Source organism: Vulpes vulpes, chromosome X (genome assembly GCF_048418805.1).
Source record: "Vulpes vulpes isolate BD-2025 chromosome X, VulVul3, whole genome shotgun sequence".
In the NCBI taxonomy this organism is placed as follows: domain Eukaryota; kingdom Metazoa; phylum Chordata; class Mammalia; order Carnivora; family Canidae; genus Vulpes; species Vulpes vulpes.
Window position 1 is genome coordinate 7,612,786 of NC_132796.1, and position 25,086 is coordinate 7,637,871.

General features: G+C 42.2%; 1 protein-coding gene and 1 pseudogene across 1 annotated transcript in view; one reads left to right on the forward strand and one right to left on the reverse strand.

The window, feature by feature from the left end:
* MID1 (midline 1) overlaps positions 1 to 25,032 on the reverse strand; it is a 593,315-nt gene extending 568,283 nt beyond the window's left edge. Inside the window, exons 1-2 of the mRNA XM_072744773.1 lie at positions 24,771 to 25,032; positions 2,476 to 2,591 (exon numbers count right to left, since the gene is read on the reverse strand). The gene's annotated coding sequence lies outside the window, so the exon portion shown is untranslated. The remainder of the gene's footprint in view (positions 1 to 2,475; positions 2,592 to 24,770) is intronic.
* Positions 2,532 to 15,814, forward strand: LOC112932387 (small ribosomal subunit protein uS2-like; annotated as a pseudogene).
* Positions 25,033 to 25,086: the final 54 nt, after the last annotated feature.

Consider the following 25,086-nt stretch of genomic DNA (forward strand, 5'->3'; position numbering starts at 1 on the left):
ACATAAGTACAAGGGAGCCAGATGGCATTGGGGGGTACTCTTCACAGTACACAAAACCACAAAGACTCTGGGTCATCAGATACTTTTTGAATACATTTCAAACACTGAAATACAATGCAGGAACCTACCGTACTCACTTAAAAAAAAAAAAAGCAAACAAATACATATAGGGATTTAAATCAAAGTTAAACATTCAGCTGTTGTTCAGTTCCAATGACCAAAGAGTAAGTTGAATTTAAAATCAAGTGAAGAAGGCCAAGAACACACGTAGTAATGAAATGTTCACTATATTTGCAGAGCTTACTTAGGTATCTACACAAGTTCAAACATGAACACAAGTTCAGTATATTCAGCTACATACAAATACATTTGTGTGTATGTGTGTACACACGTGCTTTATATATACTCACACAATCGCATGCACATTGGCTAGCCTTTAAAATGAGAGAATACCACTGAGTGAGTAGAGAAATTAAAGTTGAGGTAGCCCTCATTCAAGATTATTCTAGTCCCTTGCTACTCAAAATGTGGTCCCTGCACCAGCAGCATCAGCATCGCCAGGGAGCTTGTTCAAAATGCAGCATCTCAGGCTTCACCCCAGATCTCCTGAATCAGAACCTAGCTTTTAACCAGACTGCCTGGGGATTTGTATGCCCAAATTAAAGTCTGAGAAGCACTGCCTTAGAACCATGATATCCATCTCCAAAGCTATTAGCCACCCATGTCTATTCAGTAATTGAAATGTGATTAGTAAGACTGGGAAACTGCATTTTTTCATTTTAATTAAAATTAAAATTTGGAAGATAATACCTGATTCAGTTATTAGACCACTTTTAGGTTAAACCTGTTTGGAATAATGGGATGCCTGCCTTCAGCCCAGTGAGTGATCTTGGAGTCCTGGGATTGAGTCCCATATTGGGCTCCCTGCATGGAGCCTGCTTCTCTCTCTGCCTATGTCTCTGCCTCTCTCTCTGTGTGTCTCTCATGAATAAATAAATAAAATCTTTAAAAAAATAAATATGTTTGGAACAACTCAGGTATATATGAATCTAACTATAGATCTATTTCCAATAAAAACTGAGTATCTGAACTGAAAAGTACTCTAAGTGTAAAATGCACACAGATTTCAAAGACTTAGCATGAAAAAAGTATGTAAAATGTGTAATTGATAATTTTCATAATGATTATAGGCTAAAAAGATAAAATTTCAGATACACTGCGTTAAGTTTAATATAGTCTTAAAATTCATGGGCTGCTTTTACTTTTTAAAATGTGACTACAAGAAAATGACAGCTCCATATTATTTCTACTAGAGAGGGCTGCTTCAGATCTATGGCTCCCCAACTATAAAATTACTGGTGCCTGGCTCACAATCCCAGAGATTCTGATGAAATTGGTCTGGGGTGGGCCTGGGCCTTAGGATTTTTTAACTCTCCCTGGTGATTATACTGAGCTGCCAAGGTGGAGAACCACTGCCCCAGGTTAACACAGATTAATCGATCCCAACTGATAAATAATGGCCTCAGAAGGACCTAGTATCTTTTGGACGCTCTCATCATCCCTCAGCAAAAATGTGGAGTTGGGAAAATTGGGCCCATCTCTTACCTAAAGAGTGAAAAAGCATCCCCACTGATGTCATCTGGGCTGAACGTTGGGTGATAGTTTTGTACCTCAACTTCAGGTAGAAGCAAACATACCCAGATGAAACAGCGTTTTCTCAGTGTCTCCAGCAACTCGCCACCAGTTCTTCCAGTAATTCATTCCCATATCTGAGGTAGTATATGTTTACGACAATCTCCTGGGTAGTTTGTTTACAAGCAGGTTGCTCTATGGTCGGGTGACCAACAAAACTGGTTTGCCTGGTACTGTCCTGGGTTTGGGCTTTAGCCAGAAAATCCCATATCCTGGGAACTGCTTGATTCTGGGCAAACTGGGACGGATGGTCATCCTCCCCCAAGGAACTGGATGTTTAACAAGCAGTCCAGGTGACTATCATTGAATTCAAGGTGAGCACAGTTTGAGAGCCACTCTCAGAAACACAGGTTCTTTCTGGATTAACCAACTACCCTGAGAAGGTAGCCACTGAGGTTACACAAATAATCAAATAATCAGTTCAGCAAATAGCTGATTGGGGAAATTGCTCTCATTTAATTAAACATATTAGTAAATTGTTTACAACCATTTGGGAGGAATAACTATAAAGGAAATCACCCTGACCACCTTGAAGGTACTCTCCTGTTGTCAGGACCTCAGCAGACAAGGGCTGGGGAGGCCAAATAAGCATGTGGCATGAAGTTGGGTCAGTGTTGAGTTTGAATCATTGTTTCTTCCGTTTGCTAACCTCTCTGTGCCTCAGTGTTTCCATCTGTAATAATGAAATCAATAATTTATACTAACAACCAAGGTTAGCCACGAGAATGAGAACTAAAGCATGGCATTAGACAAATCCCAGTTGAGGAACATTCTACAACATACCTGACCAGTCCTCCTCAAAACTGTCAAGGTCATCAAAAATAAGGAAAGTCTGAGTAATGGTCACAGCCAAGAGGAGATATGACCATCAGGTGGAATGTGGCATTCTGGAAGAGATCCTGGAACAGAGAAAGGACATCAGGGTAAAAACTAAAGAAATTCAAGTGTAGAATGGGTGTGAGTTAATATCAATGTATCAAAATTGGTTTATCGCTTGCCACAAATGTACCATACTCAGGTAAATGTTAGTAATAGGACAAACTAAGTGTGGAGTGTAGGGGAACTCTGCACGTGTCTGTAACTTTCCTGTAAAGATAAAAGTATTCTGGGGCAGCCTGGGTGGCTCAGCAGTTTAGCGCCGCCTTCGGCCCAGAGCATGATCCTGGAGTCCCAGGATTGAGTCCCACCTCGGGCTCCCTGCATGGAGCCTGCTTCTCCCTCTGCTTGTGTCTCTGCCTCTCTCTCTCTCACGAATAAACAAACAAAAAGATAATATAGAACTATTCTAAAATATAAATAAATAAATAATAAAATAAACTATTCTAAAATTTAAAGTTTATTAGCAAAAGGGCCTAGCGGAGTAGTGCCCAGGCCAGAAGTACACGTTAACAATAGGTGTTACTGTTACTGTGACCTGCACATGTAAGTCATCCTGTAACAAGAAGACCGTCATCTTGATTCAACATTTTCGGGAGAAACGAGAAGCTGGAAAGCCTCGGAGATGGGGGCTGAGGACAGAGAAGAGGAAAGAGAAGAGAAGAAAGGGGAGATGAAGAGGTCAAGGGCACTGTAGGTTTTTGTCTCCTGCAGACCTTCCCTGTAACTTCTGACACGTTACCCAGTTGGTTTTCTTCAGTTATTCAGTCTGTAATTACTTTCTCCACTCAATTGTTCTCTGTTCCCCCGCGACCTCCTCTTCCCCTCCCCTCCTTCGGCCTCTGCATGCGCATGCGCGCCCCCTAGAACATCCTGGAAGGCAGAGGCCTTCTCTGATTCGTCACTTCTGTATCCACCGTGCGCCGCGCGGCACGTGACATGGGCTATACGCTCTCCGCTCTCCGTATTTAGTGAATGAAGGACCGGAAGCCGCTGACCCTCGAAGGACGGAGGGAAAACACTCGGGACTAGAACTAGAATCGCTTTCCTGCGTGTCTTCGCCTCCGTAATCGCTGTCCTGTATTGTTTTCGATTTCATTTAAGCCTCGCACAGATTTGGTTAGATGAGCAGGGCAGATGTTTTGGGCTCCATTGGAGGGATGTAAACGTTTTTGAAGAGGAAGGGAGGAAAAGGAGGAAGAAGAAGGGAGGAAGGAGGGGGAAAGAGAAGAAAGACCGGTAAGATGGGCGCAGCATTCATACGGTTAGGGAACGGGCCAGGGTGTTAGTCTCCTGGGGCCACCTTAACAACCTACACACACAGAGTGATATGCTATATGTTGGCAATCGAACTCCAATACAAAATAAAAAATAAAGCAACCTACACAGACGGGGTGGCTTAAGCAACAGACATTTGTTTTCTGACAGTTCTGCAGGCCGGGAGTCTAGGCTCAAGGTGCCGTGGTGGTGGTGGTGGTGGGGGGGGTCCTACATTGCCGTGTCCTCATCAGGTGGAGGGAGCTGCCGTGTATCTTTCTCTTACAAGGACCCCGGCCGTGTCAGAATAACATCTCACTCTCAGGGCTTCACTTAACTTCAGTTACCTCCGTAAAGGCTCATCTCCAAACACAGTCACGTCTCAGGTTAAGACTTCAGCTCATGAATTTGGTGGGGGGCATGACTGAGTCCTTAATAAGATGTTCTCTGACAAGGGGCAACAGGGTTAACAGGATTGAGCTAGGGGTCAGCAAACTAGGGCCTACAGGCCTTATCAGAAGGCCACCTTTATTTTGTAAATAAACTTTTATTGCTGCGGGGCCACACCCAGCATGGACAAATTGCCCAGGCTTCTGCTAGGAGGCAAAGTTGAGGAGCTGCCACCCAGTCGGATTCCCAAAGCCCCAAATATTTACTCTTTGACCCTACATGGAAGTGCACTGACTCTTAGGTTAGGCCAGCATAGGATTGCTTGTTTGACATGCAAGATGACCCCTTTGATTGCATTCTTGCCATTTCCCTGATGAGGCAGTGGAGACTAAGAACTGGCTGCCACGTTCATAGCCTGCATGAACTTGAACATTCGGAAAGTTGCCCTTTCCAGGCCCCACCACCACAGGACCCAAGGCTTTTCTCCTGGACCTTGGAATCGTGTGTGGATGTGGCTGCCAGGCCTATGGTCCCGTCAGCACCACAGCCTCCCTGGCAGCCTCACAGATTTGTCACTCAGGCCTGAAGGTCCCGCTGTGTCCATTCACACCTTTCTAGTTTTGGCTTATAGCTATTTTAGGTCCTTGGTTTCTTGAAATTTTTTCTTTCAGTTTGTTTTGTGCCAGGGCATGTGTTTTGTATGATTAGCATTTACATAGAAAGCAGATCACTTGAATTAAGGGAGCCTTGCAAATAATTATGTAGACCTTAAGGGGTTTCCAGGGATAATTTCGGGACTGTTAGTCCTAAATGCAATTGCTGGTCCTTTTCATTATTAGACAGGATGTTCCCTTTTCAGCATCTGATAGTGAACTCAGGGTTCTTTCGTTATTTATTACAACACGGGTTCCTGTTTATAGAGGCGTTTGTCAATAGAAAACAGTTCTTAGATCTTCCTTGAATTAGCGGAGACATTCCTCAAATGTGAATCCAGAGCCTTTTCATTAGGCCTATGGTAGAATTTAAGAAAGCAAAATTGCAATTGGGCTTAATTTTACTATTGGCTAATGGATCTCTTATGAGGACTTGGCTTCTTGATCTTCATGTCCATACAGACAAATGATCTGCATGCAGTGTTGCTGCTTTCTTTTTTTTTTTTTTTTTTAATTTTTTTTAATTTTTTATTTATTTATGATAGTCACAGAGAGAGAGAGAGAGGCAGAAACACAGGCGGAGGGAGAAGCAGGCTCCATGCACCGGGAGCCTGATGTGGGATTCGATCCCGGGTCTCCAGGATCGCACCCTGGGCCAAAGGCAGGCGCCAAACCGCTGCGCCACCCAGGGATCCCAAGTGTTGCTGCTTTCATGTGTCCAGCATCATTTCCTCCGAGGAGCACCTTCATTCCGCTTCACCTGGTCCTATGTGGGCTGCCAGTCACAACATTCCAGGCCCCTGCAGCTCCTACGGCCCCATTCTACCCAGAGATACAGCAGCTGACCCAAGGGCAACTGTGTGACCCAATAGGAGCGAATTCCCCAGAATGTTAAAGAAGTTGAGAGAGAGGCCATCAAACCAAGGACTGGGCTGAAGGAAGGACACAGAGCCCCCCAGATCTTGCGGTCTTATGCACCCTTGGACTTCCTAAGCATGTGAACCAAATAAATTCCTTTTTCTGCTTACTTAATCCAAGTTGGACTTCTCACTCAAAACCCAGAATGTCCTCACTAATATAACATATTTCCAGATTTTCTGAGTGTCCTCAGAAATGTACTCAAAAATTTTCTCAGTGTCCTCAGAAATAGGCCTCAGCCACCCCCAGAGGGCACAGGGCACTAGGCATTGGGACATATGAGTCCTCCTCCTAGGTGCAATCCTAGAACTCCTAGGCCATCCCTCTGCCTGCTCGGAAGGCGTTAGAAATGGGCAGCCTATGGGACACGGGACGTAACATCATTCTTGGATATGTGTATGCCTTCTGTTATGCATAAAGTGTATTCTGGGCTCACCTTCCTGAGTTCTCCCCGTCCTTTGGCCCGTCTTGGAGTAGAAGAAAAAGTGTTGATCTGGAGAAAAGCAGCAGCCCAAGTAGGATTAGCCACTAGGCCCACAGCACTGCTAATGCCTGACAGAGTGAGCTAGCCATAGTCTAGTGCCAGGGCCGGACCCCAAACCTACCAGTGAGCCCAAGAATGGCCTATGTAATCAGGAAGGAGAAATACGGCCCAACGCACACCACCAAATGGCTGCAAAACTACCCCCTCGGTGAAGACACATTGTTTTCAACTCCTTTGTTTTCCAACAGATACTTCTCTGAACCTGTGTAAACTCTGCCCCACTAGATCCTTCAACTGTCACCTGAAGTGTTAGCTATGACTCAGAGTTTCCTGAGATAAACTCTACAACCTCCCCCTGTCCACACCAGCCAAAACTTGGAGCCAAGTGGCCGGGAGATACCTTAACGCCATGTGAACTGCACGCTGACGTGTGCCTGCAGGTAATGAGAAATAAGTACACTTCTTTGCTGTCTCAGTTCTTCGCAGTTTAACTTGGCTTCCTCTGTTTCAGACTGATGGGAACCGAAGTCAATTCTTAAGACCCACAAGGAAGGAAAGCTCTTTGTGTTAAAGGCGGTCCGCCAAGGTGCTAATTCCATCTTTGGTAGGTTTTTCCCAGGACTGTGTTCCTCATCCAGGAATTTCTCTGAGCTTGGTGGTTCGCACGTCCAAATTCCAGCTTTGAATAAATAAACCAGCTAAAGTGCTGGGGTGCCTCAGGGAATAGCAGGGTGGTTTCTGAACCTCCATCGCCCCCCAGTGGTAATTTTTTTTTGGTCAGGGATTTTCTTATTCCAAAAGGTTTAGGATTTTTCTCTATGAAGCTGTTTAAAAAAAAAAAAAATTTTTTTTTAAATTCTCACGCTGAAGATTATGGTTTGCGTGGAGGTGTGTTAGTAACATCAAACTAATAGATTTATGCAATTGACAAGAAATATGCAATTGAACAGATCTCACCTATTGGGGTGCCCCTTGAAAATAATTCCTACCTATCATAGCTGCAAAGTCCAATGTGAAAGTAATTTTCTCAAATAAGCCTGAGTTTTTTTTTTTAATTCAGAGTATCCAGACCTGGGTTTCCATTTTTCTGGTCCATTTTTTTTTAACTTGAAAAAGAGAGAGAGCCCGAGTGGGAGGGAGGGGGAGAGGGAGGGGGAGAAGCAGACTCCCTGTAAGAGCAGGGAGGCTGACATGGGGCCTGATCCAAGGACCCCGAGATCATGACCCCAGCCTAAGGCAAACGTCTAATCAACCCAGGCACCCCTTTCTGGTCCAATTAAACCACTGTTAATAACTATGATTTTTTTTTACTTGTTTTATCCCTTTGTAAACTTTTCTACCATAAAATGTCTTGTAACATTGTCCAAGGAGGTGAGGAAACACTCAAAGCCAATGAAAATGAAGGTTTATAAACCATGTATGTATAACTTTGCAAAAGCCAACATCAAACCCACACAAAGTACGTAGAAATATCACTGTTAGTTTGGCAAGACTTTCAGCAGATTATACATACTATGGCAGAATCAAATGAATAAAAGTTTCAGTGATTTCAAACTTCAACCAGATGAAACTAAAAAACGGGTGAGAGAAGTGCCCTAAGTCATCAAACATAGTTTAATGACATTAAACGGTCTCAATGGTCAGTAGGGACTGGTGTACGAGATTTAATTCATCAGCCACCCATTCACCCACCTACCACTCCACCCCCTCATCCATCCTCCCACCTACCCACTTAGACAGGTTGAGAAAGGTATCCTATGGAAAACAAAGGAGAAAAAGTGGGTCTTCAGAGCAGGGATGATCTTGCAGCCACTTGGTAGTGTGCTGTGGGCTCTGTTTCTCTTTCCTGATTACCTATATCCATCCATCTATACACCAGGAATGTGCCAAATGCTGTGTGAAGTGCCAAGGAGAAGAGATGGATAAAATGCATACCTGCTTCCATGGTGCCAGAAGCAAAAGAGAGTTTTCAGGTTTTTCAATCTGGTCTCTACTCTGAGGCTCCATTCTCAGAGAAGGTGGAAATAACCAGTACCAAATTACTAAATCCAGAAAAGACTCTCAGTGAGTGGCATCCAGATGGCCTAGAGACCTAGCTGGCCTTGGTTGCATAGAGATGAGAACTCATGCAGCTACAGCTATTGAATGTTTTTCTCTGAAAAACAAAAGGTGGGCTCTTTGGGATTCAAAAAAATACAAACTATTGTGAGAGAGAGAACATATGTTACATACAAAACAGCCAAGGAACACTTTTATGGCATAGTAAGCTCAAAATTTTGCATTAAATACAGCCAATGCTTTTTATGGCTAGTATAAACTATTTCACCTGGCTTTCTAGAAAAGGAAGAACTAGAATTGAGGAAAGCAAGTCCAGACTAAAGAGGCTTACCATCAGCCCAGAAAAGGGAAGGTTCTTGCCTCCCTACCCACAATAGAGTTTGTATTTCAACACAGTTTTCAGATCACAGTGAATTCTTTTGGTTCACCACCTGCTATTCCTCTCCCCCAGGCCCTTTTTAGCTTAGAGGCCAGCCTCATAGCCCTGTAAATAATACTAACCCAGTGCTAACCTCCTACACACCAAGCATTCCTGCCACTCCTAAATCCTGAGTGGAAGTACATGTCCTTCAGCTTCCTCTACTCAGATCTTGTTTCCTTTCCGGATAGAAATTCTCTTCCTCTGGCCACTGCCCACCCCCCACCCCCACCCCCTGCCCTGCTTTGAAGGATAAACTTCATCAAATCTCTTTTAAATCCCAGTGGTCTGGGGGCCTCATTATTAGTGCCAAAGCACATCTTTTAGTGTGCATCTAGCATATCTTGCACATAGTAAGTGCTAAATAATTTGTTAAAAGTAGGGGAAGGTGGAATGGTGGGAAGAGAAGGATAGAAGGAAGGATAGTTAGAAGGAAAGGAGAAAGCGAGGGAAAAGAGAGAATAACATAGAAAGAAAGGAAAAGTAGAAAAAAGAATTATCTTACAAGGACCTGATGTTCCCACTAATAAACATCATCCAACAATGAAATACTCCCTTGTCCTCATTAGCAAATGACATAAGCATGCTGCTGAGGTATCTTTTCAGGGACATATATGAAACAAATTAATCTATTGGAGTTAATGGTTTCAAATGATGGTTTTCAGATACTTTGGGGGCCAGGCTGAGCTGTTCACTGTTACAATAAAATAACAGCCACACACAGACACACACACATTAATTTTCAGGAAACCTTTAAATGAACAGATAGAACGTTCTTAATTTTCACCCTTTTTCTACCACACAATTCTCACATATGTTGTCAAGTACTCACAAAGAACAAAGCATATGAACGCACATGGTGACAACCAAAAAAGTCAAGGGGAGTTCCCAGAAATGGAATTTCTTGTAAATATTTAACCACTAGTATAAGACACAATCAGTTGTTTCTATTTCACCCAATGCAATGAAATATGTATTGCATGATGTTCACAAGAAGTACCGGTGCATTTCCATTTTAGCAGCCACCCCTCAGTGTTCAGAATTCTAACACCATAGCAGGCTCACCTGGGGATAAATGTATTTGTACAGGGGAGCTCTTGTAGGTGGTCCTCAAACCACATCAGTGTACACACTTCTTTCTCACCTCAGGTGGCTCAGTGTTCAGCATGGCAATACTACAATACTACGAAAAGCAATGAATTAGAGAATGAGGCCACTTTGAGCAATTATAAAGGAATTTTTAAAAATAAATCAAGTTATTATTGAAATTGGTAGGTAAATTAAGGTAGGGGCTAATTATATTATTATTGTAAATAGTGGAAGAGTCATACTCATCTCTTCTAGTCGCTAAATATAAAGCTGAATTAGTTTAGGGTAACTGAAAACTTTAGATAAATGCTCTTTCTTCCACATGAAAGAAGACAGAGAAGCAATTTTCTCTCACTATGAGTTACTTTAATGCAGAGCTTCTTGAACTAGCTGCAGTGGAGGACTGGGTTTTTTTTTTTAATTTCTAATAAAAGACCTGTTTCTGTAAAACACTAACAAAATCTTTTTTTTTATTTATGATAGTCACACACACACACAGAGAGAGGCAGAGATAGAGGCAGAGACACAGGCAGAGGGAGAAGCAGGCTCCATGCACTGGGAGCCCGACATGGGATTCGATCCCGGGTCTCCAGGATCGCGCCCTGGGCCAAAGGCAGGCGCTAAACCGCTGCACCACCCAGGGATCCCCTAACAAAAATTTTTTTTAAAAAATACTAATGAAATAAAAAGCAAACATACAAAACACAAGCCAAAGTTCAGATTCACCAGATACAAAACCACTCTTTTAAACTGCTAACAAAAGTTTCAAAATGCTTTCTCTTGATCTTTACATTTTTAAATGAACAACACAGAGGGTATTCTAAAACCTTGGCATCCAAAGTATGGTCCTTGGACCAGCAGCACTGGCATCCCCTGGGCACTTGTGAGGGCACAGACTCTCATCCTTCCCCTAGACTTACTGAATCTGAATCTACATTTTAACATGATCCTGGATGGATCTGTGTGCACTTCAAGTAGGAGAAGCATCCGTCCAAACTATAAAATCAAAAGCAACTCTACAGGCACACAGACATATACATATAACTTTAAGACCACAGAATGTTTTATTATCAACTCACCATTTTTTGTAATACGTATTTAATAAATTCACCCTTAAGCAAAGTTTATGCCATTGTCAGCTAGGCCTGGCCTCCCTATCCCCTGGAGCTCACGATCTGATTCACTTGAATCTCCAGATCCACGGAAGATCAAGTTTCCCTAAGTTATACGATACTTCCCAGGGACTCATGTTCCCATGGTCACCTCTGCCTCTGGATTCCTCTTTCTGCCTGTGCTGGCTCAGTTCACGTTAACTTAGATAGCAAACCACCCCTTTTATCATCTTCTATGAAAATCCATTCACCAAAGCATTTGGTGATTTTGTTATGACTCATAGTAGAACAGAGACATATGGAGACTTTGTGAACATGATTTAAGAAAACTGTATCTATGCCAATCCAAAAATTAACACAATGTTTCATGGATAATTAACACTAGGAACATTCCCACAAGATTTTGAAATGTCCACCACCACTTCTATTATTTAATATTTTGCTGGAAGTCCCTAGCCTGTGCAATTAGCAGCGCCAAGAAGTTCTAGGTGTTAGAGTACGAAATGAGAAAGTAAATTATTATTAGTTCTGATGATATGACAGAACCCCTGGAAAACCCAATATAAACCAAATATAATAAACCAAAAATATAAAGCAAAGACAATAAGAAAATTTAGACATTGTAGAACATAAGGTGAATGTAGGCAATAGCTTTCATAAATATGCCAACAAGTTTGAAGACCTAAGGAAAGAAAGGATTTCCCTCCCATTGCAACAACAAATTTTAAATACCAAGAAATAAGCTCACAAAAAATACTTAAGATTTGAAGAAACACTTAAAAATCATACTGAGGGACATGAAACAAGAACTGAACATTTGGGAGCATCCTGCATATTCATGTATAGGATGACTCATTTTTCAAGAGTTCTAGTCTTAAATTAATATATAAATTCAACATAATCCTGATGAAATTACCATCCAGGTTTATTTTTTTTTAAATATTTCTTTTTTTAATTTTTATTTATTTATGATAGCCACAGAGAGAGAGAGAGAGAGAGAGAGAGAGAGAGAGAGGCAGAGACACAGGCAGGGGGAGAAGCAGGCTCCATGCACCGGGAGCCCGATGTGGGATTTGATCCCGGGTCTCCAGAATCGCACCCTGGGCCAAAGGCAGGCGCCAAACCGCTGCGCCACCCAGGGATCCCACCATCCAGGTTTAAAAAAAAAAAAAAAAACTTGACCAGCCAACTACAAATTTCATTCAGAAATGTAAATAAGCAAAAGTATCAAGAAAAATTCTGAAAAAGAAGTATAATGAGAGGCTAGTGATTTGCCAGATGGTAGCAATACTTCAATGAACATGGTATTAGTGTGTTCATGGATAGGACAATGGCTCAGAGTAAAAAAATTCAAAAATATGTTCAAGAATACATGGACATTTAATGTCTTAATAACAAGGACACATCTCAAATCTAAGTATGTGTGAGGGGTGTCTAGAGAGATAGTTTATTGGATAAATCATCCTGGGACAATTGAGTGACTGAAAAATACTGGAAGATTGGAGCTGTAACTTATTCCTTACACCAGGATAAATTTCAAATATATTAATGTTTGATTTTTTTTTAGATTTTATTTATTCATGACAGACACAGAGAGAGAGAGAGAGGGAGAGAGGGAGAGAGAGAGAGAGACAGAGACACAGACAGAGGGAGAAGCAGGCTCCATGCAGGGAGCCCGACGTGGGACTCATCCCCGGTCTCCAGGATCACACCCTGGGCTGAAGGCGGCGCTAAACCACTGAGCCACCCGGGCTGCCCTATAGTAATGTTTTAAAATAAAAATAGAAAACTTTTAAAAACTTGAAAAAAATATGAAAGAATTTATTTAGAACTTAAAAGAAAGTACTTCTGAATATGCTATAATACCCAGAAACCATGAAAGAAAAGACTGCAAATTAAGGTGCACAAGCAAAAACACGAGAAAAATGACAAACAGAAAATATGCCTAACTCATTGTTATGGATTAAACTGTGTCCCACTCGAAATTCACATTTTGAAACCCTAACCCCAAATATCACCTTAGGGATAGTAATCTTTTTTTAATATTTTATTTATTTATTCATGAGAGACACAGAGAGAGGCAGAGACATAGGCAGAGGGAGAAGAAGATTTTCTGAGGGGAACCTGAGGCAGGAATCAATCCCAGGACCCTGGAATCATGACCTGAGCCGAAGGCAGATGCTCAACCACTGAGCCCCTCAGGTGCCCCTTGGGATAGTAATCTTTAGAGAGGTAATTAGAGTTTAAAGAAATCATATGGAATTAGACAAATACCGTACGATTTCATTTACATGTGAAATCTGAAAAACAAAACAAAAATCATAGATACAGAGAACAGATTGGTGGTTATCGGGGAAAGTGGGTTGGGGAGTAGGCAAAAAGGGTGAAGGAAGTCAACTGTATGATGATGGATGGTAATGGACGTCTTGGGATGATTGCTTTGTAATGTATGCAAATATCGAAGTGGTGTATTGTACACCCGAAACTAATACTATATACCAATTTTAATGAAAAAAAAAAGAAAGTAAGTTAAACAAAGTCATAAGGGTAAGATCCTACTCTGATAGGACTGGCATCCTTATAGGAAGAGATACCAGAGAGCTCCCTTTATCCACGTGGACAGAGAAGAGGCCAAGTGAGGACACAGCGAGAAAGTGGCTGTCTGTAAGCCCAGGAAGACAGCCCTCACCAGAAACCAGCCCTGATGGCATCTTAATATTCAACTTGACCTCTAGCCTCTGGAGCTGTGAGAAAATAAGTTTCTGTTGTTTAAGCCACCCAATCTATGTTATTCTGTTATATGGCAGCCCAAACAGACTAATACACTCATATTGTAGAAAAAGAATTAATTTCTTTACCATGTAAGTAATTCCTACAAAATCAGTAACAAACAGAGCAATATACCAGTGTTGATGAAGGTGTGGGGAAAGAGGCACTCTCATACATTCCTAGAGGGAAGTACCAATTGGTACAACCACCCATTGAGGGTAATTTGGACATGTCTATCAAAGATAAAAGCAAATTACTCACAACCCAGCATTTCAACTGCAGGTGTTTATTCCACAGATATGCTCAAAGATATGAGAAATGATGTAACTACAGTATTACTCATCATAATATTGCTTGTAAAAGGAAAGTATTAGAAACAATCCCACCAATTACATAAATTATATTAATCCAGAGAATGGAATAGTATACAACTGTTAAATAAAAAGGAAAAGGATAGTTTTATATAACTATATGGAAAACCTCCGAGATATTTTAGGTAAAGAAAAACAAGGGTGAAAACATTCGGTGAAGGCTTTTCCATGGTACCCAGTGACAGGTCTGTGCAGCGTTGCTCTGTGTTCCCATCGTAACTTAAAGGGAAGCCTTCACAATGTCCGGAGAACCCTGATGTCCTGCAAATGAAGGACGAGGATGTCCTTGAATTCCTCACAGCAGCAATCCACTTAGATGGCACCAACCTTGACTTCCAAATGGAACAGGACGTCCACAGAAGTGATGGTATCTATATCATAAATCTGAAGAGAACCTGGGAGAAGCTTCTGCTGGCAGCTCGTGCCACTGCTGCCATTGAAAACCTGGCTGAGGTCAGTGTCACATCATCCAGGAATCCTGGCCAGTGAGCTGGGCTGAAGTTTCCTGCTGCTACTGAACCAGTCCTATCTGCTGGCTGCTTCACTCCTGGAACCTTCACTAACCAAGTCCAGCCTTTCTGAGATCAGTAACCACCAGCAGTCTCAGCTCCCAGAAAGGCTGCCTCTGTGCTATGGGGACACCGCCACCCCTTGCAACAATGGGGGGGGGGGGCCTCACTCAGTGGGTCTGGTGTGGTGGATCCTGGCCCTGGAGGTTCTGTGCATGCGTGTCACCACTTCCCATGAACACCCATGGAAGGTCGCACATGAGTCCTACCTCTTCAGAGATCCTGCTGAGATTGGAAAGGAAGAGCAGGCTGCCGCTGAAAAGGCTGTGGCCAAGGAGGAATTCCAGGGGGAGTGCACTGCTCCAGCTCCTGAGTTCACTGGTGCTCAACCTGAAGCGGCAGACTGGTCTGAAGGTGGGCAGGTATGCTCTGCGCCTAGTCAGCATCCCCTCCTGGGGCCTGGAGCCCCCAGCTGGCCACCGAAGACTGGTCTGTGGCTCCCACTGCTCCGGCCACTGAGTGGGTAGGAATAACCACTGGTGGTCTCATGCCGCTCTTCCACAAAGGCAAGCAAAAAGGACAGATTGACAGAAAATTAACAGTTTCTTTAAAAAAAAAAAAAAACAACAAACCACTCTGTGAAGTATGATACCACTTGTGTAAGGAAAAAAACAATGGGGATCCCTGGGTGGCACAGAGGTTTAGCGCCTGCCTTTGGCCCAGGGTGCGATCCCGGAGACCCGGGATCGAATCCCACGTCGGGCTCCCCGTGCATGGAGTCTGCTTCTCCCTCTGCCTATGTCTCTGCCTCTCTCTCTCTCTCTCTCTCTCTCTCTCTGTGACTATCATAAATAAATAAAAATTTAAAAAAAAACTTAAAAAAAATAAAAAATAAAAAATAAAACAATGGAAGTGGGGAGAGAAGAGCTCTTCTATTGCACATGACAGTGTCTGCTACACTGGAAGAACCCCACCTAGCCTTTAAAAGTTGATTCAGGGTGATGGCTGCCCAACACTGTAAATGTGCTTAGTGCCACTGAATTGTACATTTAAAAATAAAGTAGTAAAAAAAAAGTCAACTCAGAGGTCATCTCCTCCAGAGTAAAGGCCATGGCTAAATACATTTTCCTTATATTCCCACGGCAACTTTATAAACTAACTACCATAAACGAAATTGGCTGAAGGTATGTTTTATCTTGCTCTCTAGGGTGTTGGTGAGGCTATTGGTGGGGACCATGCCCCACCCATACCGTGGACTCTGAGACTGGCTCCATACCCAGCACACAGCAGGCACTGAGGAAATATTTCCCCGACAGCCTGTCCTACAGACTTCAGACTCAGGACTGCAATGTCAACTTCTGCTGAGTTTGCAGCCTGCTAGCCAGCCCTGCACATTTCAGACTTGGCAACTCTCACTACTGGGTAAACCAATCCCTTAAAATTAATTTGTCTAGAGATGGATGGATGGATAGATCAATCTCTTATTGGTTCTGTTTCCTTGGAGAAGAACCCTAACTGATATGGCAAGTAAGATAGAGAGCTGGGGACAAAAGAACACTCCTCAGATAACCTCATGCATTAGGCTTTCTACTGCAGCTGCCTCTGCCTCTGATACAATATTAAGGGAGATGCAACTGATGACAAACCGTGAGAAAATTGGTAGAAAACCCCAGAGCAGAGGGGCAAGTGTAACATATTTTAGCATTTATGTTAATGATGTAGTTCATGTTTTATAATTCGCAATGCATTTCTCTAGATATAAAGCCTTATAGTGTCATTGCTGAAGAGGGAGAGGGAGAGACAGAGACAAAGACAGAGAGAGAAGAAAAATTCAAACCTTTGTTACATTCTGATTATATCTTTCAAATATTTGTACCAATAACTCTGCATTTAGAGCCTGTATATCTTTGGTTTTCATTGCATAAGGAGACCATGAAATAAAATGATATCACAAACATCTGTACCTACTAGGATTCAAGAGTTAAAATGTGAATTTTGATATCTCCCAAAGCATATTTCTGGAAAAACTGCGTCTGATGTGGTGATGGTGGTGGTGGTAGAGAACCGTTTGTCACCTTGGCTTTTGTGGCTTTAATTCTTCAATCCCACTGTTGGAATGAGTCCAAACCACTCAAGAGAGCCTTCTCATCCTTCCTCCACAGTCACTCATACCTCACCTTCCTGATTTTTCTCACATATTTACTTCTCTCTAATTTATTATATCACAATGATTACAACAAGAAATAAAACTGCCAAAGAAGCACGAATATATGTAGGTTGGCTAGTCAAGCATTGACTTCCTAGTAGGAAAACCCAACTAAAACCAGAAGGTTCTTTGGTAAATATAGAATGATAGAGAAAAAAAGAAAATCCTTGAAGGATGTAATCATTCATAGTTGTGGCTTCAATACCCAATTATACCTAGGGATTTATGTTAGTTTATTTGCAACCGGCTCTCACTTTCCTGAGTTTCAGGTCTGTGTTCTGAGCTGCTTCTTGGATTTCCTTGGGATGGACTAGAAAATGGTGGGCTACAAGGGGAATTGTCAGAGAGAACAGGAAACTGTGAGGGACCTGAGGAATTGTGGGAGAGACCAGGGAGTTGGGGGGGGACCAGAGGGATTGTGGGAGACCAGGGAATTGTGAGGGACTAGAGGGCTTATAGGAGAGATCAGAGAATTGTGGGGGACCAGAGGAATAGTGGAAGAGCAGAGAATGTTGGGAAACAAGGGAATTGTGGGAGAGAACAGGGAACTATGGGTATAAGGAGGGAATTATGGGAAACAACAGGAATTGTGAGAAAGTCTGGAGAATTGCGGGAGACAAAGAGAATTATGGGAGAAAACAGAATGTGGGAAAGAACAGACAATTGTGGGAAATGAGGGGAATTGTGAAAGAAAACAGAATTGTGGGGAACAGAGGGATTTAGGGAGAAATAGGGGATGGTGAAAAATAAGGGTGAACTGTGGGAAAGAACAGGGAATTGTGGGGACCAGAGGAATTTGGAAGGGGGAGAATAGAGAATGGTGAGAAACAAGGGAGTTATGGGAGAAAACAGAGCAGTGTGGGGAGCAGAGGAATTGTGGGAGAGAACAGAATTTGGGGGACCATAGGCATTGTGGGTGAGAATAGAGAATGGTGGGAAACAAGGGAAATTGTTGGAGAGAACAGGGAATCATGGGAAACAACAAATTGTGGGAAGGAACAGAATTGTGGGAGAGACTAGGAAATTGTGGAAAAAAGGAATTGTGGGAGAGAAAAGAAAATTGTAAGAAGAAAAAAAAACAATTGTAAGATGGAACAAGAATTGTGGGAGAAAGAATATCATGGGAGAAGAAAGAATTATGTCAGATAATGGTGTACTGGATAAGAGAATAAAGAATTGTTGGAAATAAACAGAGCTGTGAGAGAATGTAATTGTGGGACATAAAGGGAACTGCGGGAAAGAACAGAATCGTGGGAGTGAATGGAGAATTGTGCTTGAGAGGAAATTGTGGGAGGTGAGGAACTATGGATGAAAACAGAAAATGGTGGGAGAGAATAAAAAGTTGTTGGAGAGAACAAAGAATTGCACTTGAGAGAGGGAATTGTGGGAAAAAACAGGGAATGTGGGGCAAAAGGGAGTTGTTGGAGTGACAGGGAATTGTGGGAGTCACAGGGAAGGGAGAGAGGGAAGGGAGAATTGTGAGAGTGAGTAGAGAATTGTGGGGAAAACAATTGTGGGAGAAAAAATGAATTCTGAGGAACAAAGACAATTGTTGAAAAGAATAGGGAATTATAGGAGATAAGAGGGATTCGGGGAAAGAATGAGGAATTCTGGAAAACAACAAAATTGTGGGTGTGATAGAAAATTTTGGGAGACACATGGAATTATGAGAGGGAGAAGAGAATTGTGGGAGAGAATCTCACTGTGGAAAAAACAGAAATGTGAAAAACAAGGGGAATTTGGGGAAATAACAGAATTGTTGGAGTGATGTGGAATTGTGGGAGAGAGCTGAAAATTGTGGGAAAGAATAGAGAATTGGGCTTGAGACACGAAAATTTTTAAAAGATTTTATTTATTCATGAGAGACAGAGAAAGGCAGAGTCAGAAGAAGAGGCAGGCTCCCCTCAGAGCAGGGAGCCTTAGGTGGGACTCGATCTCAGGACCCCAGGATCATGACCTGAGCCAAAGGCAGACACTCAACTGGCTGAGCCACCCAGACCCCCTTGAGACAGGAAATTGTGGGAAATCAGTTGCATTTCCATACCCTAATAATGAAATATCAGTAAGAGAAAGTAAGAAAATAATCCCACTTATAACTGCATCAAAAAGAAAAAAAAATACCTAGGAATATATTCAATCAAAAAGGTGAAAGATCTGTATGTTGAAAACTATAAGATATTAATAAAAGTCAGAAGAGGACACAAATAAATGGAAAGATACTCCATACTCATGGATTGGAAGAATCCATATTGTTGAAAGGTCCATACTATCCAAAGCATTCTAGACTCAATGCAATCCCTACCAAAATTCTAATGGAATTTTTCACAGAAATAGAACAATCCTAAAATTTGTATAGATCCAGAAAGGGCCTTGAATAGCCAAAGCAATCTTGAGAAAGGATAAAGCTGGAAGCATTTCATTGTCTGATTTCAAACTATGTTACAAAGCTATAATAATCAAAACAGGATGGTATTGGCATAAACACAGACATAGAGAAAAATGGAAGAGAATCGAGAACCCAGAAATAAACTCATACATATATGCTCAGTTGACTTACAACAAAAGAGCTAAGACTATACAATGGGGAAAAGATAGTCTCTTGAATAAATGTTGGGAAAACTGGACAGCCACATGCAAAAGAATAAACCTGAACCACTATCTTACATCATGCACAAAAATATAACTCAAAATGGACTAAAAACTTGAACATAAGACCTGAAACCATAAAGTCCTAGGAGAAAACACAGGCAATAAGCTCCTTGACATCAGTCTTGGAGATACGTTTTTGGATTTGACAGCATAAACAAGGCAACAAACGCAAAAATAAACGAATAAATGAGTAAAAATGAACATCAACCTAAATAGTTTCTGCACAGCAAAGGAAGACTTAAACAAAGGCAACCTACCAAATGGATGAAAATATTTGCAAATTACATATCTCATAAGGTGTTAACAGCCAAAATATATAAAGAGCTCATATGACTCAATAGAAAAAAAAATTCCAATGAAAAACTGGGCAGAGGAACCAGTTTTTCTTTTCTTTGGGAAAACTGGGCGTTTTCCCAAAGAAGACACACAGATGGACAACAGGTACACTAAAAGGTGCTGAACAGGGGTGTCTGGGTGGCTCAGTCGGTTGAAAGTCTGACTCGTGGTTTCAGCTCAGGTCATGATCTCAGGGTTCAGGGATCAAGTGCCGTGTCGGGCTCTGCACTCAGCAAGAAGTCTATTTGAGGATGCTTTCCCTCTCCCTCTATCCCTTCCCCCTCTCATGTGCACGCATGTGTTCTCTCTCTGTCTCTCTCAAATAAATGTTTTTTAAAAAGGTGCTGAACATCACTACTCATCAGGGAGATGCAAATCAACCCAACTGAGACCTTACTTCACATCCGTTAGAATGATTACTCCCAGAAAGACAAGAAATAACAAGTTGGATATGGGGGAAAGGGAACACTTGTGAACTGTTGTTCACAATGTAAATTGATGTAGCCACTGTGAAAACATTATGGAGGTGACTGGAAAAATTAAAAATAGAACTTCCCAATGATCCAGCAATTCCACTAGGTATTTATCCAAAGGAAATGACTGACTCAAAAAGATACATGTACCGGGATCCCTGGGTGGCGCAGCGGTTTGGCGCCTGCCTTTGGCCCAGGGCGCGATCCTGGAGACCCGGGATCGAATCCCACATCGGGCTCCCGGTGCATGGAGCCTGCTTCTCCCTCCGCCTGTGTCTCTGCCTCTCTCTCTCTCTCTCTCTGTGACTATCATAAATAAATAAAAAAATTTAAAAAAAAAATTAAAAAAAAAAAAAGATACATGTACCCCCTCTGTCCACTACAGCATTATTTACAATAGCCAAAACATGAAAGCAAACTAAGTAAGTGTCCATCAATGGACAAATGGATAAAAAAATGTGATACACACACAATGTAATATTATTCAGCCATATAAAAGAAGGCAATCCTGTCATTGGTGACATGGATTGACCTTGAGGATATTTGGCTAAGTGAAATAAGTCAGACAAAGAAAGACAAACAGTATATGATCTCACTTATATGTGGAATCTAAAAACCAAACCAAACCAAACCAAAACAACAAAACAACAAACTCACAGATAGAACAGACTGGTAGTTGCCAGAGGCTGGGGGTGGGGAAAAGGTGAAGTGGATGGAAGTGGTCAAAAGGTACAAACTTCTCGTTGTAAAATAAATTAAGTCCTGGGGGTATAAAGTACTGCATGGTAACAACTGTTAACAATACTGTCTTATACATTTGAAGTTGCTAAGACAACATATCTTAAAAATTCTCATCAGAAGAAATAAATTTTATAACTGTGTGGTGACGGATGTTACCTAGACTTATTATGGTGATCATTTCACAATATGTACATATACCCAATCATTATGCTGTACACCTAAAACTAATATAAAATTATATTTCAATCATATCTCAATTTAAAAGATATTTTTAAAATCCTGCCACAAAAATTGTGGGAAAGACAGGGAGTTAAGGAAGAAACAATCATGGGAAATAACAGAGAACTGTGTGAGATAGGGAATTGTGAGAGATCATAAAAAACTGTGGGAGACATGGGGAATTCTGGAAAAGGACAGAATTGTTAGAAAGGGAATTGTGGGACAAACTGAGGAACTGTAAAGGGAGGAATATAATGAGGGAGCAGAGAATCGTGAAAGAGTGAAGAATTGGAGAGAGGTGGGAAATTATCAAAGATACAGGGAATGATGGGGAAAAAGGAGAATCATTCATAAGACATGGAATTGTGGGAGCTCGAAGAAGTAGAAAAGCAACACTTTGTAAACATAAGCCAACTGTAGGTTTGGAGAGGAGACTTATTTTACAAGAACCAGTCATAAATTCAGTTTGTAATTACAAAAGAGCTTCAATTTTTCCTCTATGCTAAACCCTTGGGTCTGACAGCGGGAGTTCATACCACATTACCATGGATTGGCAAACTCACGGGCACTGCCTTGTACGGGCAGACACACACACACATACTCATACACACATGTAGACATGCGTGTACACATACAAACACACATACATACAAATATATATGCACACATGTCTTGGAAATTTCAAACATGATAAGATAAATAAACATAAAATGTCTGGAAAATTTTTAAGATCTTGTAAGATAAAACAAGATGAAAAGTGATAGAATAGCATAAGAAAATTAGAGTGTCACTCGAGGAATACAACATATGAGGAATAGAGTTTCCTTAAAAGAGAAAATGAAGAAAGAAGGAGTGAAGCAAGTTATCAAGAAAATTAATAATATAAGAAAATATCTCCAATGTGAAGGTCATGGGTTCCAGAATGAACGGTCCCCTCAGGTGCTAAGCCAATGAAAGCAAAGAGGTACATCTTTTCAGGCTACTAGAAGAAAAGAGAAGTTAAAAATATTGTTGAGGGGAAAAAAAGAAAGGGGGCACCTGGATGGCTCAGCGGTATGATCCTGGATTCCCGGGATCGAGTCTTGCATCGGGTTTCCTGCAGAGAGCCTGCTTCTCCTTGTGCCTGTGTCTCTGCCTCTCTCTGTGTCTCTCACGAATAAATAAATAAAATCTTAAAAAAAGAAATGGCACTCAACTTTTCAATATCAGCAATGGAAATTAAGACAATGAAGCAAAAAAAAAAAAGACAATGAAGACAATGGAAAATTGCAATTCTGAGAGACAATTCTGACAACAAATCATAGTAGTGCTAGGTATATAGTATAGTAGTGCTAGACTTGACAATTCTGAGAGAAAAGTTTTTAAACCTAGAATTACACATGCAAACTACCAATCAATCACATGGGAAGGTAAACTACGGACAGTTTCTGATTTTCAAGACCTCAAAAGCTGATGTGCTCCCAAAACAATGTGAAGAAGAATACATGGTATCCAAGAACCAGAGATCCAACACAGGATAGAAGATTGAAAGGAAGTCCTTAGAGAGCAGCTGAGAATTGGGCCTTGGCAGAGGTGAGGTGCTTATCTGTGAGTGGGGCCTCAAGGGGAAAAGAGAGACATAAACAATAATTGATATATTTAAATGCATTGAGAGGAAATTTACCATGGGGACAGGAAGCTTAGGGAAAACCTAAAAATCTAGACAGACAAAGGGGGAGAGGCAAGTATAAAATTCTAGTGAAGAAGTTGCATAAGAAAAAAATCGTCTTTGGTCATAACAAATATTTTCATAGCCACAATACTGTAAATACTAAACTGTGACGTGTCCCAAGCCTCTAACTATTGGCACAGGAGAGGGACACGTGTGTTTGTGTCAGCACGTTGTTTGGAACGTGGAAGGAAAAGTAGAAGAAACAGTTAAAGAGTAGTAAGTCTTTGGGGAGAGCGGGAATTGGGGTTCAAAGCATCCCCCCGCCGCCATCTCCCTACCCACTGAGAGCTCTACTTTAAGGCTCTGTTTGGTACCTCCTTCTTTTTGTTTAAGATTTTATTTATTTATTCATGAGAGACACACACAGAGAGGCAGAGACACAAGCAGAGGGAGAAGCAGGCTCCCTGCAGGAAGCCCGATGTGGGACTCGATCCCAGGACCCCGGGACCTGAGCCGAAGGCAGACTCTCAACCACTGAGCCACCCAGGTGCCCTGGTACCTCCTTTTTTATAAAGCATCCTTGTTACTTCTTTCCTTCCCATCCGCTTTCGGCACATGACCCTCCGAACAGTGACTTCTTCCCCTTGCCTCCAATAGCCTGCACATACGTACACTGAGATATAAATATGGTTATTTGTTTGCATGACTGTCTCTCCCATTACCAGGTATTTTTGGTCTTTCAGTGCCATATGCCCCTTTGGATTACTTCTCAGAATAATATTTTTACATGCATTAAACAAAATACAAGAAGTCACTAAGGAAGTCAATTATATTGAAATACAGTTATCAACATATTTTAGAAAAACACATTTTGATCATTAAAGGTCAGGTTCCTCAGGAAATATGCACTGATATAATATAGGTTTTAAAATGCTGTCTTAAAAAAATAAAAATAAAATGCTGTCTTGATCCAGTGTTGAGGCCGCGGCTAGTGGCTGGCCAGTTCCCTTTCTTGAGCAGCCAGGTCCGCACTCGCCCACCACCTCCCTTGCTAGGGTCTCATACTCTGAGCCGCTATACACTGTGCGGCTGCTGCAGAGCCCACCTCACCCCTCCCGGGTCTCTTCCCCCTCTCCCTCTGGCTAGTGAAGGACTCCAGTGCTTCTGCATGTAGCACCCTACCATGTGAGGTAGGTCCCCTCTCTTGAGATCTGTGAGTATAATTAACTGTTTATTCAATGGCAGTTGTTTCCTGATCTGTCGACCTCACCAAATCTAAATAATAATCAGCCTTGTTAAAACGGCTGAGACTCCAAGAATTGTGCATCAGAGTGAACAGCCATGAGAGAGTGACGGTAGGTCTGGGCAAAGGAAGACGTGGAACTGTGAGGCAGTCATAATGGAAGTCTCAGCCACTGATGCTAGGATGGCCCTGAGGTGACCTCCCTGCAGAGAGGGCCTTGGGCTTATGGACCCTTGCAGAGGCCACCAAGGCGGCAGCAGCCGGTTCCCAGGGACGGGAGGTGATTTTTGCCTGAGGCAGTTCTCTTTGGCAGAGAGTGATTCCTGGAGAGAGACTCAGACCAGAGGGGTCAGCTGCTACCAGTCCCCAGGCCCTTGGAGATGGCTCCCCGGGCCCTGGGCATGCTTCCCAGTTCCATCACGGTGATATAGAAAGGCGTATGCTTCTTAGTAACACTTTTAAGTCACAAGATAAAATTATCTTAATTCCGAAGTACTGATGAATGGTATTTCAAGACAGTAACAACCATCGTTTGTGACATAATTTCCCCTGGTTTCTATCAGCGCCACATATACCTAGCACTACTAGGATTTGTTGTCTGCATTCCTGATGGAAAAAATTCTAAATTTCTGTTAGAGGGAAGTGAAAATACAGACCTTCAAGTCCACACACCCAGGTAAGAAAGCTTTGGGAGCCGGAACCTTGATTGGTTCATTTTGGGATCTCCAGAGTCGGCCACGGTTCTGGACACCTACTTGAGTCATTACTAGAACTCACACTGATGCGATACAATTTAAAAGAGACTTTAAAACTAACACGTCCAGGGCAACCCGCGGCTTAGCGCAGAGCCCCACTCTAGGGACGTCTCCGCCCCAGCCGAAGGTCTCCCCGCCCATGCTGGCCCGGAGGGGCGGGGCCAGGCGGCGGCCCTCGCGCTGATAGGTCGAGGCGGGAGGGGGCGGGCCCGTTTCG